Source organism: Podarcis raffonei, chromosome 1 (assembly GCF_027172205.1).
Source record: "Podarcis raffonei isolate rPodRaf1 chromosome 1, rPodRaf1.pri, whole genome shotgun sequence".
NCBI lineage: Eukaryota > Metazoa > Chordata > Lepidosauria > Squamata > Lacertidae > Podarcis > Podarcis raffonei.
This window is the reverse complement of record NC_070602.1, coordinates 15,937,767-15,953,290: the sequence shown is the minus strand read 5'-3', so window position 1 is coordinate 15,953,290 and position 15,524 is coordinate 15,937,767. Positions and strand designations below refer to the sequence as shown.

Below are 15,524 nucleotides of genomic sequence, written 5' to 3'. Positions count from 1 at the left end.
ACATCAGCATTGGGAACGTAAGCCAGTTAAGGTGGTATCCTTGAAGCCTGGGATTGTAGTGTGAGCTGCCTTGAGTTGGTAAAATCTTAATTGGACCGATGTGCTGGTAATCTCTTGGAAGAGGCTTTTGCTGTGACTGCTTCCAAAAAATCCTTAATTAAAGGACAAAATAGTTGGTTCTAGATTTTCTCCTTAGCAATAAAACATTTAAGCAACCCACAAATATCTCATGTCTCGCAGAATACCAATGTTCTGCCCCAGTATCTCATTCTGAGGAGAGAAGAGAATGATTAATCCAAATGACTTCAAGCTGCAAATAGGGACCAGTACAGGAAAAGGTGGGCAGCTGTTATGGAGGGAGGATCTGTCCAAATGAGCAGTAATTAAAATGGAGTGCTGAATATTTGAAGACTTAATAGATGCAGGAAACAAGTTGCTACAACTAGAAACAGGGGGAGTAGGAAAATAAGGCCTTTGCTACATCCTTTTTATAGGATTTATAAAAGTGACTGAGAACAGGGATTGGGAGGCATGGCACAGGAGACACTGTAATTATATTTTCAAGTATAAATAGAAGTCTGTCTGGGATTGCAGTTCCTGGAGGCATCTGTGTGTGTGGCACTAAATAAGTTTCTCGCTCTGGTGATGGAGTTGAGAAGCTACACAAATCAAAGTAGATGGTTAACTAGTTTTACATTTTTAACCAGAACAGGAAAGTACTAAATTTGGAGGCGGTGTGTCATGAACACATGCAAAACCTAATTTTTCTATTTCTAGAACCGCTGTAGCGCTATGTGTTACTGTTGTAACACTTTTTCCTGATTGTGTTGGGACTAGAGTCGTAACATTTGGGTGGGGGGAAGTAACACAGTTTTTCAGAACTTGTCGAGGAGCCTCCCAATGACTTTTGACTTAAGTTCAATAGAAGTTTAAATTGTTATTGCCTATTCTTTCTAAGTCAAGAACTGTAGCATAAAATGATTTTCTAGGAACTGTTAATTACTTCCTTGCCTGAATAGGTAGAAATCCTCCGCCTAACTGGCATGTATACATCTAAATTGCTCCCATTGCCAGTGGTGTTTTATTATTATTATATTTGCGCCACCCTCTTAACCCTCAAATTTGCTCAGCAAAACTGATTATTGATTAATGAGCTTAGATTGTTCTTGTCTTCATAGTTTTTCTTTAAGCTATCTGTTATAGTATACCACATCTTTCTTGATCATCACTGTTTCTGTAAAATTAGCATGATTTAGCGTTCAAAGAGTACATTTGATTAAAGCAGAGAGAGTGATCTAATTTAGGGGTGTCATAGGGATGGATGTAGCCAAGATTATAAAGAAGATGAACAATATTTATGAATTAATGTTTCTTCCAGCAGCCTGTTATTGCATGAGGAGCTCACACATAGCTATCTATAACCTATTGATTGGAACGAAAGGATATTATTTGAATAGGAGTGCTCCTTTTCCTCCCCTCCCTTTTGCCTGGCTCCAGATTCATTTTATTTCTCCAAGATGGGCTGTTGGAGATTAAGGCCTCACACCAATGTCAGGGAGGGGTTAATCTGGCATGCTTTCCTGGATAGTGCAGCGTTTGGAAGGGTGAAGGAGGTGCCCTAACCAGATAGGCAAGAAGGTTTTGCATAGCAGGTGAGAATAAGGAAGTTGAGAGGTACTGCAATTTTAGACACTGATCCAAAGGAGGAAAAGATGTGAGTAGCTTCTTCTTTCTTCAGCTGTTTGGAGTTCTGGCTCATCATCTCCTACCTCAAATAATCACCCCACTGCCCTTTTACCTACTGGGCCATGTTGTGGAGTTTCCAGAAAAATGGTTCCATGCTCTAAATTAGGATCTTATTCAGCATGTTTATTTTGACTAATAGTAAACAACTTAAGAAGTACCGTGTACTCTGATATTTCCAGCAGCTGAAGGGATTTTAATGAGAAGGTCTGATAAGGAGGAAAATTTAAGCACACTAAGATTTGAAGGCGCTGAAACAGGTGTCTACAATTTTTGGCTTTCCTTGCTGGCCATGCAAAAAACTGGATAGATACCATGTTTTCCCGTGTATAACACACACCCGTGTAGAAGACAACCCCTATTTTGGGGGACTCAAAATTAAAGAAATGGGGGGAGATTGCCCAGAGTTGTTGAGCTTTTTTAGGGGGGATTGCCCAGAGTTGCACAACTCACCAAAGCCATTGATTGTCTGCCCGCTAGCCAGCAACTGCCAAACACACAGCCACTTCCCACAGCAGCAGCCAGTCGCCAGCACACATTGCTGCAGCCCAAAAACCACAGCCAAATCACCGCTTTAAATCTCCTGCTCGCAGCTGCCACCAATCGCAGGTCCCCCCTCACTATCCGTGTATAAGATGACCCCAAAATTGTAACAGTTCTTTATAATATAACAACCTCATCTTATACACAGAAAAAGACGGTAACCCTTTTCTACATTTCCTGAACTCAAGCACAAAAAACATTGGGGGCAATGAAAGGCAGTCTGTTCCTGAATGACCAAGGTTGTCTGGCAACATAGCTGTCAGATGTCCCTTAACTTTCTGCCTAGTGGCCCAGGTGGTAGGGATCTCCATAGAAAGATATCTGCCACTTTCTACAGCTTCAAAGTTGGGATAAAGGCAGGCTGCTCACTACAGTGAAGTTACATCCTTGCCACGGTGAGCATAATTGGACATATTCCCTGTTGTTATGCTAAATTTATAAAACTCAAAAGAGTTTTGTATTGGGCAAGACATTACTGTTATAAGTAATGTGGAGTTGCAGGGGTGGGGAGAGACGTGGAAAGAGAGGGAAGGAAGGAATGAATGGGGGTTGGTGAAATTTCATTATTTTGCATTGTAATGGTATATGAACAAAGTTTTGTGTCAGTGTCCCATAAATAAGTACCTTATTTTTGTTGGCGGTATGAGAGTCCAGAGTGCCCAGGGCATGGTTGGTTGCAGACGGCTGGTTGCCTGACTTCTGTAGAATTAAGAAACAGGCTCTAGTGCATACAGCTGCATGTGTGATTAGGAGCCCTGACCAGCCAGCAGCACAGATCCAACACCCTTATAGCCTGTTCTCACTTTTTGCTCAGCGAGCAGAGGTTGTTTGGGCAGGGCTTCTGCATGTTTGGTGAGAAGGGACCAAGTAAGTAGCCACAATCCCACTCCCCTCCGTGACTAGATGGAACATGAGAAAGGACCTATAGTTACGGGGGTGGGGACAACTTACAACTTTGAACATGGCCAGTGAAATTGCATTTATTCATTATGATGCTACTAACTCGTTTTTAAGAAAACATTCTTTCGCATGGAAAATGTTCTGCCCCACATCACTGCTAGTATACTAGGATGGGAGAGGAGGTAGTAGGAAGTGAAAGAGAGCAGATTTCCAGGAGGGAACACACTAAAATGCCAGCTTGTCTTCTAGCAGTGGTGGCTGCCAATTGCTCCCAAACCCCAGCATTCATTTTCACTCCCACCCCACCAGTTGACTACCTGCGTGCATATGACAGAGTAGCTGCATATGGCACCATTTTGAGAATATGTGAATTCTTTTCTGCTGGCTGTCACTTGCGAAGCCAAACTTCCAAATGTTACTAAACCAGGTTAACAAGTTGTATGATTATGAAACAAATGAGGCTAATTGCTTTCACGTTGTTATGCTGCTAGGGTGCATCTTTTAATTGTTTCAGTTGGACCTTGGGGAAGGGAGAAGTCTACAGCAGAAATCATTTTGAGAGAGCTACTGAAATTGAATTGCTCAATAATTACTGAGGCCTTTTAAAATTGCGTCTGACAACATTTTTTGTCTGCAAAACCTTTCCCTACTCCTCCGATAGGAAAACACCTGCTAGGGAGGGAAATTTGAGACCAGTGTATATAAGCAAGGAGAACAGTAATCTTGTTCACGTGCTTTAGACTTGTTTTTTCTGTCTCAGTGAATATGGGAAATCTTTCATACCAGGAGTGTGAAAGCATTTTGCAGCAATATTTTGTGCAGCAGACAAATAGTTGTACATATGACACTGCACAATAACACTGAATAGCCCCCACAACCCTGTTGGCTTTCTACCTGCATGCTTTTTGTTCTTGGTCTTCTACAGTTGTGAAGTTAGGATTTGTAAGATAAAGTGGGAAGGTTATCTGCCTTTGCCTACTGGCCCTATTGCTAAACCTGTGCAGGTGGCAGGTGCTTACCTTGCTTGCTTGCTTAACTGTTTACCTTAATGCTTTGTCACTGAGGCTGAGACTCTTGTCTGCTGGATTCTGCTAATTCTTGTAGAACTGCCACCATCTCCCTCCTTCTGCCTACTTATTTCTGTCTGCCATCTTTCTTTCTTTCTTTCTTTCTTTCTTTCTTTCCTTCCTTCCTTCCTTCCTTCCTTCCTTCCTTCCTTCCTTCCTTCCTTTCCCTTCTCTCCATTTTGCTGCTATCTTCCTTTCAAACACCAGCCAGTGCTAGGGGTTGCTGAAAAAGTTTAAAACATGGATGCAGAAAAGGGAGGCATGGGGAAGTCGTTGAAATTGGGTTTAAGGAAAAAAAGATTATGAAATTATACATGTTTATATGTTTGTTTGTTTTTGTATTGTCAGTTGTAATGTGTTATAATTTATGTTGGAAAATCAATATTTTTTTTTTTTAAAACAAACAAACACCAGCCAGTGCTCTAACTGGCCTATCTGGAAGTGGAGGAATGCAGTCGTAGGTGGCGGCGGCGGCAGCAGCTTACACCCTGCAAACTACCGAGTGCTGAGAAGTGGTGGCAAAGAGTTGTGTGCTTGGCACCAGTGGTACCAGGAAAGGAGAGGGAGGTGCAAATTCATTGTGTGGCGGTGGAATGAGGGGCAGTCTTTTTGCAGGTGCAGGGAAGTGACCATTGACACACAGTCCCAATATTACAACCAAACTATGGGTTGTCCGTAATCTGGCTGTAAAGGGCTTACATTGTCACTTATTTACTCTCCCCTTCCACCCTGCACTTCTTGGTTTCTGTCAACCACACTTTATCCTGACACCAGAATTGTTCAGACAGTGGTTACCACAAACCATGGCTTCTGGTTCTATTTTTGAAGCATACTATGAACCTTAATCTTCCCAATTCAGACATCATGTCAAGCTATTGTCATTGAAAATCAAGAAGCTTAGATGAGAGTTGGCATTGCCATTAGCTTGCTTTTCCCTCTTGTGTTCCCAGTGGTGAAAACCTGTTTTCATTGGTGCCATGCTATTAAAACCAGAGTTGGTTAGAGCTCTTTAAAGAGAATGTGTGTGTTTCTAAATACTCAGTGATTTTCTCAAGATGGCATACTGTGTTGGCTTGAAGGTTTCTTTATCTTTAGATGTCTATAACCATGCTGTGCTGTTTAGTTATCACTGACAAGAGTTTCTGTTTGAAGCTCACTTGCTTAAGCTAATCCGCTTTAAGTTTACAACTGTTCATTTTTCTTCCCTTCAGTGGACTGGTGTGTTTTTTTCATGCCACCAAGCCGTACTCTTGCAAAGCATTCTGTGGTTCAACATAGATGCACTTTTTCTGACAACTTGCTGCTTTCTCTTCTCCTATTCAAAAGTTGTTCTTGTCTTTCTTCTTTGGCATAAGTTCATCCACATCTTAAATGCACTGGAATAGAATATGCATTTCCCATACACAGCTTATTGCAGTCATTTTGGACTCACAGCTGTCCATGGAGGCACAGGTCAAATCTGTGTCCAGGGCAGCTGTTTACCAGCTCCATCTGGTACGTAGGCTGAGACCCTATCTGCCTGCGGACTGTCTCGCCAGAGTGGTGCATGCTCTGGTTATCTCCCGCTTGGACTACTGCAATGCGCTCTACGTGGGGCTACCTTTGAAGGTGACTCGGAAACTACAACTAATCCAGAATGCAGCAGCTAGACTGGTGACTGGGGGCGGCCGCCGAGACCATATAACACCGGTCTTGAAAGACCTACATTGGCTCCCAGTACGTTTCCGAGCACAATTCAAAGTGTTGGTGCTGACCTTTAAAGCCCTAAACGGCCTCGGTCCAGTATACCTGAAGGAGCGTCTCCACCCCCATCATTCTGCCTGGACACTGAGGTCCAGTGCCGAGGGCCTTCTGGCGGATCCCTCACTGCGAGAAGCAAAGCTACAGGGAACCAGGCAGAGGGCCTTCTCGGTAGTGGCGCCCGCCCTGTGGAACGCCCTTCCAGCAGATGTCAAACAGATAAACAACTACCTGACATTCAGAAGACATCTTAAGGCAGCCCTGTTCAGGGAAGTTTTTAACGTGTGATATTTTACTGTATTTTTGGTTTTTATGGAAGCCGCCCAGAGTGGCTGGGGAGGCCCAGCCAGATGGGCGGGGTATAAATAATAAATTATTATTATTATTATTATTATTATTATTATTATTATTATTATTATTCAGCACAGAAGATCTATAAATCAGAGCTGTTAACCAACCTATGCTTACATACTGTTTGTGTGTGAGGGAGCAGATGAGCAATGAATTTCACCACTTACGGGCTACAAGGCAGTTGCGTTGCTGGTACTAAATGTTTCATTATGGGGTGGGAAATTGAAACATGACTGTAGAGATGAACTTGTGATATTTAAGTTGAACTTCCTCCTCCTCCTAGGGTTCTATGAAAAATCATTGATTTTGGGAACTGTTACTGTAAAAATGACAGAGGGAAATCATTAATAAAACATTCATAATCTGTTAAACAGTATTAACAACAAAGGAACACAAAAAGCTAAACACTATTATGTGTAAAAGGTAAAGGACCCCTTGATGGTTAAGTCAAAGGCGACTATGGGGCTTTCAGGCCGAGGGAGCCGGAGTTTGTCCGCAGACAGCTTTCTGGGTCATGTGGCCAGCATGACTAAACCACTTACGGTGCAACGGAGCACCGTGACGGAAACCAGAGCACACGGAAATGCTGTTTACCTTCCCGCCGCAGCGGTACTATGTGTACATTTTCTCTCTCTGTCTCCCTCACACACACACACTCCACCAATCATAATCTTTCACTCTATTCATCCCATTAAAATACATACCGCTCCTGATCCATTTATGAGCCTACTGTAGTGTTGACTAGTGTACCTTATACCTATTTTGACTTTGAACTCTACTTCTGAGGCTTTAAGTACACCAGAGAGATAAGGTTCTGCAGGTGGATTCTGGGGGAAAAGGCCTCTTCAAAAGGTGTGCCCTGACTGTAGACTGCTCAACTCAGAGAGGCTCACCTGGTGTCTTCCTTGATGCCCTTCTTGCACTTAGCAAATACCTCTTTATTCCCTCAGGCCTTATTTATTTATTTATTTATTTATTTATTTATTTATTTATGTATTTCTGCACTGTCAAATTATTATTATTTTTTATTAAATATTTATTGGCATTTTCAAGAAACACACAACATACAAAAACAAGAAATAAACAAAACACAAAAAAAAACACAAAAATACATATTCAAAACTAAACAAAAAAATAGAAAAAACACATAAAGTTTCTAATACTTATTATTCTTAACCTTATTTCTCAGACCTCCTCACACCTCCCCTTCTTGTATTCCAATTTAAATTGTCAATTCAGCAAGTCCTTAACTTATTTCTTTACCTTAACTTAAACATTTGTTCTAACATACTATTGTTTTACTTTACTTCTTTTTTCCATTTCCTCAATTTATTTTTAACAGCCTTATTTTCAATTAATTTAAAAAGAAAAAACCTATTTTACCTTATTAAAATCACACATCAATACTTATACCTCATTAATTATTCTTAAACCTTTTTCCTAAAGTCGACCAAAATTTCCCTTCCACGATTTACCCAATTTCCTTACCACTAACAGAATATAAAAGGCAAATTATCCTTATGTACCCTTTGGATTCCCAACCTCCACCCACCCTTTTCCCGGTTCCAGTCCCCAACCAATATCCATTTATGTTATTAATTTAGCCTGGAGATCTCACGTCCGAGGCCCTTATATCTCTCTCAGTTCCTTTCTGCCGGTCTCTTTGATAGTCCTTGGTGTTAAGCCCCAAGTCTCGGAGGGGCTCCGGCCCAACAGAATCCGTGTTGCTTCCAGCCAGTCCTCCATACTTAAAAGCAAAGCCTATGGGGTGCTCCAACTCTTGTTTCAAATTTCTTTCAGATCCAGATGTCCCCAAAGCTCCAGCTTTCACCTTCAACAAATTTGTAATCCTCAGGTCTTCAGATCTCCTCCAAAGGGGATCTCTCCATTTTCCAGACTCCCATTCAGACCAGGCTTTCCACATCCAGTTTTTATTGTCCTTTTTTATCATCATGTCAGGCCTCATATTATAACTCTCCTTTGACTCCTGCAAATCTCCTGCTCCTCCTTCATTTTCTTCAAAAACAACATATTGCTCCATCGTATCTACACTTTCAGTTTCATTTATTTGTTCAGTTGAATAGGCTTCCTGTTTCAAGTCCTTATCAGGCTCAAAACTGTTGTTTACTGTCCAGTGTAGTAGTGATACCTCTATAGACAAAGCATTGTATTCATCTTGCAAGTTTCCCAAGAGAACGAGTGCTCTGTCCAATTCTGCTTGGATTTTACATACTCCAGCCATTTTTGTGATGTAGTGTCCCTATTACCCCTCTAGGGGGATTTTAGTTCCTTAATGTTCCTTTCAGCTCAAAACCAAAAGTCCAGTTATTTTGTATCAGCCCTCCTTATTTTCAACAAGTTATACCAAATAAACCAGCAAAAACAGCAGAAACAATGTTCTCTTTTTCCAGCTGACAACTAGCTGACTAACAGCTCACTTGACAGCTGTCAAAATCTTCAATGCAACAGGCTTTCTCATAGGACGTTCCCGGGTCTCGGGGGTGTGTGTGAAATTTTAGCTCCCAAAATTCTTTTTATCCTCCAGTAAATCTTCTTATAGTGTCAAAACCGTGAAGTCAGGATCTTTCATTAAAAGACAAGAAACAGATTCTCTCGACCTTAGCTGCCCAGTCCTTTGCTTTAAATTGTTTACAAAGAGGGGGGGGTGGACTTCCTTTTTAGCCCCTTCCCGCTCGTTCCAAATCCAAAATTAAAAATTTTTACGGTTCCAATCTCCGTATTACTCACGGGTTTATGTTTTAGAGTCCAATCGGTCTTGGAAGAAGTTGGCGCTCTCTGTCAATGGCTTGCGGCTTCACTCCGTAGGCGAGGGAGTACTCTCAGCACCACGCCTCACCCTGCCTCCGTTCCGAAGCCTTTAAAAAGGCTCCGTCGCGGATTGGGGGGGCGCAAATGGTGCCCGCCGAGTCTCTGTGTTCACAGGCATCCGCGCCTGTGATTTTAAGGGTCTCCGCTTCGCCGCAGCGGCCAGACCCAGACGCTACGGAGCCGATTCCCTCCGGAGCTCGGAGGGAATCCGCCATTAAACAATGGCGCCAACCCGGAAGTCCCTGCACTGTCAAATTATTAAATAGCAGGGCGCTGTACAATAATAAGCACCATTAAAAAAAAACAAATTGTTTAGTTTTTCACTGGCATATCCCTCTGTGATTTTAGACTTGATTTGTCTTTTCATTGCATTTCACACTTTGTTTTCTGATAGTTTGCTCCCCTGAGAACTTACTCAGATGTGGAATAGAAATGCAGTCAATCAGTTGCTAAAGTAGGTGGGATGTAAAGAGCTCTGTTCTGGGCCTCTGCACATACAGCCCCTTTGCTTTGCAAAAGACCACCTTGAAGCACTTGTAGAAACAGTCTCTGGCATACCACAAGGAACATCAAAAGTGGAGAACAGAAGCTTTCTTGTACATGCACCAGAGCACTTGAACCCTTGCTTAGAATTTTTCGTATCCTGTCCTATATGTTTTAAAACAAATCTGACTCTAATTTACATAGGCTGCTTGCCAACTCCTGTTGCAAGGTAGGCTTGCATAATTATTGCAACAAGTATATCTGATCTACCTTTACACAGACATAGCACTGTGACACAGATGTCACCATGGTGGTGCCCACAGAGGCATATGCTTCTGTGCACAGAGTCTCCCCGCCCTCACTGAAATTAAACACAAAAGAAGCATTCTGATAGTTTCCCTGGTTTGCAGTTGTGTCCATGACCCAAAAAGGTCGGGAGCCTTTATGGACAGGAAGGAGTTCACTTATTCCAAAAACTTCATCTGAACTCTAGTCCAGAACTTCTGCCTCGTGCTGCCTTAGAGTTAAAATACTTCTGCACCTCTTACGACCCTGACAATCATTTTACAATGTATGTATAAACCAGCTGGTTCTCATTTTTATAATTCAAGGAGTGCTGTGAAATGACATTTTATTCATAGCTTACTTGGAATAAAACATGTCAGTTCCAAGACAAAAGCAAATTAAGACTTCTATGCATTTCTTAACATTTCATAAAGCAGGTGTCTCTGGAATTTTTGTTTTTATTGCATGCTGCAATACTAAATAATTGAATAATTTTGTAATTCTCACCTGTTCTTACTAGGCAGTTTCCACATGATCAAAAACATCTCTACAATTTAACAAAAGTACAAAATCAGAATTTGACACAACCATTTAGGATAGAGAGAATGCACAGTGATTAACCATCACTACCACATTAGAACATCTCCTTGGCAACCCAAGAAAAAATTATGCAAACTGCATTTAGTTTGTTGATAACTTATTTACATCTAAATGAAAGATGAACACCTAAGATTTTGACTTTTGTGGTGTGCATATTATAGGACTGTGAACAGTTTCTTTTACACTGAAATGCCAGTATCCGTAATACATTTATTTTTCAACCAAGGTGCTAAGATCTTTGAGGTTTCAGTATTACTGTTTGTATTGTGCTACTTGATACTTATATATAGTACTTGATAATTGACATGTTGGTGTGTTTGCACTTGAAAAAAACCTGTTGCTTAAGGGCCAAAGTAGACATTACACACAGATGTGAGTAACATCTCTTTAGGAACCTAAAAAATCAAATCAAAAATTTTGAGAGATGGTGAGTAATCTTTTCCCTAGGGCTGTTTTTTATTATCCAGATATGCCACCCTCCAAACCCATTTCTCTCTCCCCCGCCCCCCCTGGAGACTTATATTTGAAACTTGCTGAATTGAGAAACAACTACTGGGGAGAGGGAAGTAGACACACCACCTGTTTCTCCTCCTGAACACCCTGTCCTGAAGCTGCTGCTGATTAGCCAGCAGGGTAACCTTGAAGAAACCCATGCATTTGGCCATAAAATGCAGCCAAATTGGAATCATTCTAATTTCAAAGAGGAAAAATAATATTGGACAGTTAGAGTGGCTAACCATTGAGTGACTTGATACTACATTAAGGACCGGATTTAGACATTGCCCTAGTTTGCATGGAACACTAAACTCTGGATGGGGTGAGTTTCCTCATAGGAACCTTCTCGCATGCTGGCAGTGGGTGGGAATAGAGACAGAAATGGGTGGGCGAGAGGCACAACAGTCAATGGAGCAGCAGCTGTCGTTCTTACCTTTGAATTATGGGCCACATTCCAGCCTTGCAAAACCCAGAGGTTTTCCCACATGCAGATCTCTCTTTCCATTCAGGCAAGCAAAGGGGATGATCATATTTCAAAGAGATATTCTGGGCAGGCAAAAGCACTTGAGGAAGTGAAGCAGTGCCAGTGAGGTGAGCTTGTATTGAGGTGAGCTTAAACTAGACCCCTGGGCCTGAGGCTCCCCACCCCAGCACTAAACCATTGCTTAGTGTAGGCTTGGCATTAATATCTTTTTCAGCCTTAGGGCCATAGTGAAAGCTGCTCACTTATGGCATGGGCATGACAAACATGGATAGTTTGTGTCTGCATACACAACATTTTCAACCCCACAATAGGCTAGGAATGCGGGTTGAGATAAACAAAGGGAAGGAAAATCAGGATAGTCTTAGTGCCTTTTCTCCCTCTGGCACAGTACCTTTGTAAGGAAGTCTTCGTGCTCTTTCCTATTTCTCAGGTCTCCAAAACCACCTTCCAATGACAAGACAAGGCTTTCCTACCCCTGATTTTGGTCGAAGGTTGGTAGGCCATAAAGGTGGTTCTGTGGATCAGAACCAGGCCAAGGTTTCGTGCTACATGCATGAGGTGGAACAAACCCAAGTGAAGCATTGGGCTCCATTTCCTCCTTACCCATTTTACAGGGAGAGCTTTGCAAGGCCCCATCCCCACGTTCCTCTAATCTCTGCTTGTTGCATATAAGCAAAATATTGCAGTTTATCACATATACTGGTTAGTTCAAAATAAGCTAGCTTTAGATGGCGAGTTAAGAAGCTGACTTGTTAAACTAAGCAGAACTTTCCGTAAACTACAGTTTCTATTTCGTACACAAGGACAAGCTAAGATGAGGGGAAAGTGAAAGAAAATGCTGACAAAATCCTTCTCCTGGCTGTACAAGATAGGGGAACGCATAAGCCTGAGGCTTTGTTTAGGCTCATTGCAGCTTGTGCGCATAGCACTAAAGAACGGTTTAGCATCACACGCAAGCACTTCCAGTGAGTTACTATGTCCTTTATAGGAAGCACCTACTGCTTTGAATGACCTAGAGAATGTCAGGTTTTTGTGCTGATTTGTCAAGTAAGTACAATCATAGGGTTAATCATCAGATAAGAGAGAAATCTCCTGTAATAACTTTTTTGTTTAACAAAATGTTGCACCAAACCAAAGAATGGAAATCTTTATGCATTCATGTAGCACAATTGCATGGTGTGCAGTGCTGAATTGCCATCTGAAGAGCTTAGTCAAAAGATGGAAGTTGACACAATAGATAATAAACAGTGGTGGTATGTGTACTGAATGAATGCCTTTTGGATGATGCTAGCAATCTCCATCTCCACTTATCTGAAGTCATGCAGATCTTTGGCAACAAGTCTCAGTGGCTTGAAATTGTGTTTAAGGAGCATCAGAATTTTGATTTAATCTCTGCTTTAAACACATAAGGGTGCAGAAGAATATAAAGCAGGCAATAAGGGAGAAAATCCTTGTTTTGAGGGTGTCATCTGAAGCCTGAAAGAGGAATTGAATCATTGCTTTGTGAATGTGTATGGAGCCTAAAAATTAGCCCAGCCTAAGACGAGTAAATGGGGTATGCAGAGAGCAGGTTGGGATAACCCTTGACAGATTCTGAATTGATGTGTCTAATGAATGTATTTGGACTTTTCTATCCACCGCATAGCCTTTGTTGCATATAACCACAAGCAATAGCCCTTTGTGTTGATGAAAAGTGGCATATAAATGCTGGTATGAATAAAATGAATACTCCCAGTATATCTTAATGATAGAACTTCTTGTTCTGTAAATATTGGCCATTTATTGTTTAAAATCACTCTGAAACATCAAGATACCCTGAGGCATTTTTGATAGGCCCCTTGGCAATTTTGCTTTGAGGTTGTGCAAGGATCCATCTTAACCTCTGTGTTGTTAAATACCTATATGAAACTGCTGGGGAACATCATTTGGGAAACAATGTCAACAATATGCAGATTATTCCCAGCTGTCTCTATTCCACCTGAAATCAGGTGATGCTGTGAAGATGCCAGACCAGAGTCTGGTGACACTAATGAGCTGTATGCGGGCCAGTAAATTGAGCTGAGCCTTTGCCCATATAGTTCTCAACAGATTACAGTCAATTGCTTACAAGTCTTTCCCGAGTCACAGTGTACCTTTAGAGCTCAGAGGTCAACAGTCAACATGATTTTTTCACTGCATCAACTGCAGGAGAAGTGCCGAGAGCAGAGACGCCCCTTGTACATCACCTTCATAGGCTGACAAAGGCCTTTGATCTCTTCAGCTGAAAAGGACTCTTCACACTGCTCAGCAAGATAGGTGGCTCACCTAAGATTGTTTTCTTCCACAAGAAAGTGCACAGCACTGTCCAATATGGCAGCTCATCCCCCTGGTGGTCAAAGAGTGTTCTGCCCTAGCCGTACAGACCCAGGGCAATTCAAAAAACTGAAGGAGAGCAGGACTTTGTGTTTGGGGCAGTAATTTACCATTAAAAACAGCAACACCCTCGGTTCCTCTGGGTGCATAAATAAGAAAACTGACTTGCTGTGTGATTTTTCAAGGATTTGTGTTTGCTAAATTGTGTCAGTTATTAATATAAATATTGACACAATCATTTGTTAACTCTGACTGCTTCCCACCACAACTTCTAAATGTTGCTTAATACATTGCCCCTCTGTTCATTTAAGAATGTGAAAGGAATTTTTACACCTTGGCTTAAGATACAGTTTTTGCTTAAGCTGGGGTGATAGGCTTAGAGATTTGGGGGCAGTGATGTGGAAAGTTTTTTTGTTGTTGTGTGGTCTTCTGAAGGTTAGATAGTTACATTTGTCCCAAATAAAACTTAGCTGAATATTTGAAAATCCACAGTTGATACCAATAGTGACGGGTAATTTTGTGCTTGCTTTCAGTGTCACAAAATAGAACAAACTGTCACTTCTACTGTAATTATACATAGTAAGCAAAGAATACTCAATATAATGAAATGAAATGCAGTGGGTACCCATGAGTAGTAACTAGGGCTGCCACATTTCACAGATCCTGAATCCTCCACCTTTTGAAGCAGAAATATAGTTGGCGATTCTCACAACTTTGTCGGCCTTCTCCGGCTGCTGGGAATTGTAATCCAAAACACCTGGAGGATGCAAGGTGATAGAAGGATGCTTTATGTCCATGTTAGGAAAAAATAGACTGCTTAACAGCAGTCTGACATATAGATGATAAATAGGTGAAACTTTTTCCTGTTACCTTATATATTTGTCGGAAAAAGCCTAATCTGAATTGTGTGTCAGGTTGCTACAGGAACAGAAGCAGACCTAAGGAAAAAGGTGGCAGCCTAAGGAGTACCTGAATTTAAGTCACCATGTATCTTTCACCTTGGTATAAAAGGTTTATCTAGGACTCTCAAAACAGTATTTTCGTTTGCTGCACATTAGCATTGGCTACATCTTACTCTGGTTTTGTTTTGGGTAGTGCAGGTGGGGAAGAGAAAATTGAACCATAGCGGATGCTGTTGCCACTTAGCTGTGAATAGATTGATGTTGGTATTTGGTAATCCTACCAGCAATATTAGAAGAGCAGAGATTTGGATTGTGGTAAACCGTAATATTTGGTAAATTGTCAAATAATTCGCGAAATTTTATTCAATAAAATGTTGTGATAGTCTCCAGTCTAAATGGTAGATTTGTAGAGAATGTTAAGCACGATAGCTAAATTGAACCACCATGTTCAAAGGAAGTATGCCAAAATACCAGGGATTGGGGATAAACATCAGTAGAAGTTTGTTTGCTTCATACCATACTTGCAGATTTCCTGGAAGATTATGTTGGAAATGGGGTGTGGATTAGATAGAACCCTATGCAAAATCATATTTTGTCATCCAGGCACCTTGGGGTTAGCATAAGAGATCGACTTCAGTATCTCTTGCCAAGAAAAAACGGGCACATAAAATGCAATGTGTGTATGTGTTTCTGGGCTTGCTTAGCTCTAATTTGATGCTAGATCTGTTTCTGATGACTGTCCTTTACCAG

General features: G+C 41.4%; 1 protein-coding gene and 1 long non-coding RNA gene across 3 annotated transcripts in view; one reads left to right on the top strand and one right to left on the bottom strand.

Moving 5' to 3' along the window:
- The window catches only part of WDR20 (WD repeat domain 20), a 53,727-nt gene that overhangs the window by 15,939 nt on the left and 22,264 nt on the right, over positions 1-15,524 (top strand). The window lies entirely within an intron of this gene.
- On the bottom strand, positions 6,417-14,631 carry LOC128405227 (uncharacterized). The gene is made up of 3 exons (XR_008328249.1): positions 14,549-14,631; positions 10,449-10,488; positions 6,417-6,663 (listed from the first exon to the last, which is right to left on the bottom strand). It is a non-coding gene; the product is annotated as an uncharacterized LOC128405227 (long non-coding RNA).